Below are 1,734 nucleotides of genomic sequence, written 5' to 3'. Positions count from 1 at the left end.
TATTTTTCAATTACAGTTTACATTTGATATTGTTCTATATTAGTTTCAGAGGAACTATGCTTCTTTTGTACTGTTACACACTGGGTATATGATGGCTTCCACAGGTTTGTGTGTCAACTTGGCTGGGCCACGGTGCCCAGACATTTGATCAAGTAATATTCTGAATATTTACAGGTGTTCTTTGGATGAGATTAATGTTGAAATCAGTGGGTCTTAGGTAAATATGTTCCCCAAAGAAGCATATTTTGGGAACTTAATACCTACATGTACACCCTGACACTGACCCATGTTCCTTCCTTCCCTAGGAGAAGGATCCTATCATTTGTTTTTGCATTTTGATAGAATTTCCTTTTCCAAGAAAAAGGATTCAAATGTATATCATAGAAAGTATATGTACATGGATTGCCTTCTCATTACACTGGGAACTTGAGGAAGATGCATGACATGTGTGACAAAACACAACTATTTATAGGAGCATAGCAAACACTGTGCTTGGTTTTAAGTACTTTACATGCTTTTACTCACTGAATCCTCACCACAACTCCATGGGATGGATAATACCCATTTATAGATGGGGACACTAAGATAGCTAGGAAGTACCACGAGGGCTCTGAGGTCAGCTGCCTTAACCACTCTAATGTCTGTCCCTGAAAATGGAAAAGCAATTCATTTGCCCCCCTGCCCTTTGTTTGTGCATTAGGAGAATGGAATGCAATATCTTTTCTGCCTCAAACCTCCTGGGTCATGTACCGTAGTGTGAAAAAACTAGATGAAAAGTGGGCTTGAGATACAGAAGGCTTTAAATGTAGGACAAGATCTTTAAAACAAAATGAGGCCAGAGGATGGGGGGGAAGGAGAGGAATTATGGAGCTGATCTGAAAGAAATTGCCCAAGGAATTAAAATTCTCACCCCAGGATGACTTGCATGCGTATATACACTCAACCACAGACCATCATGAACGATGGAGCACACTGTCACTTCTATGACTCTCAATGAACCATGCCTCCCAGTATCCACACACTTGCATTGTCTCTTCCCCTTGAACCTGATCTGGGCCTGTGAGTTGCTTTAATCAGTAAAATTATGCAGAGGTGCCACAGTGCCAGTTGTGGACTTCAGTTTTAAGAAGATCTGGGCCCTTCTTGGGGGGTCATGATGGGTAGCAAGGTGGTATCTGCTAGTAGGGTTGTTCAGGTAGTCAAGCCACATACTCTGTTAATAAGGTCCCCTGACAGAAGAGACCATCCTAAATCCAATGTATCTGAAATGTTGAGATCAGCAGGACCACCATCTCACTCGCCTTCAATGTCACAGCATTCTAAGGGAAGGAAAGCACCATATTGACTGATGCATCAGGGTCCACCAGACACTGCAGAAATCATGAAAACATTACCTTAGATATAGAGAAGGAAACATGTCTCAAGAAGAAATAGAATTTATCCAATGTGGAGATCCAGAATAATCACTGACAATGTGGCTGCTTTTTATTATCAGACAAAAGACTAGTCTGTACAATAAAGAACTTTCAGAATGACAAATGAGAAATTGTACATTAAACAACTTTAATAAATATTCTGTAAAAAAATAAATGTAGAACATTTAGATGGAAACTTATATCGCCTAATTCATTGTTTACACACTTATTAAAGTACAGATTTTTAAAAAGAGGTCTGGCAGTTACAATGGTGGTTTCTAGAATATTCTGTAGAGAGATCACATAAAGAGACCATGTG

At 39.5% G+C, this 1,734-nt stretch overlaps 1 pseudogene; it reads left to right on the top strand.

Annotated features, from left to right (window-relative positions):
• The first annotated feature begins 1,153 nt into the window (after positions 1 to 1,153).
• Positions 1,154 to 1,463, top strand: LOC150013275 (alpha-ketoglutarate dehydrogenase component 4 pseudogene; annotated as a pseudogene).
• The last annotated feature ends 271 nt before the right edge of the window (positions 1,464 to 1,734 follow it).

This window comes from Furipterus horrens, unplaced genomic scaffold (assembly GCF_987537825.1).
Source record: "Furipterus horrens unplaced genomic scaffold, mFurHor1.1.pri manual_scaffold_4, whole genome shotgun sequence".
NCBI lineage: Eukaryota > Metazoa > Chordata > Mammalia > Chiroptera > Furipteridae > Furipterus > Furipterus horrens.
The sequence above is the reverse complement of the archived record's forward strand: the minus strand, read 5'-3'. Positions and strand labels throughout refer to the sequence as shown.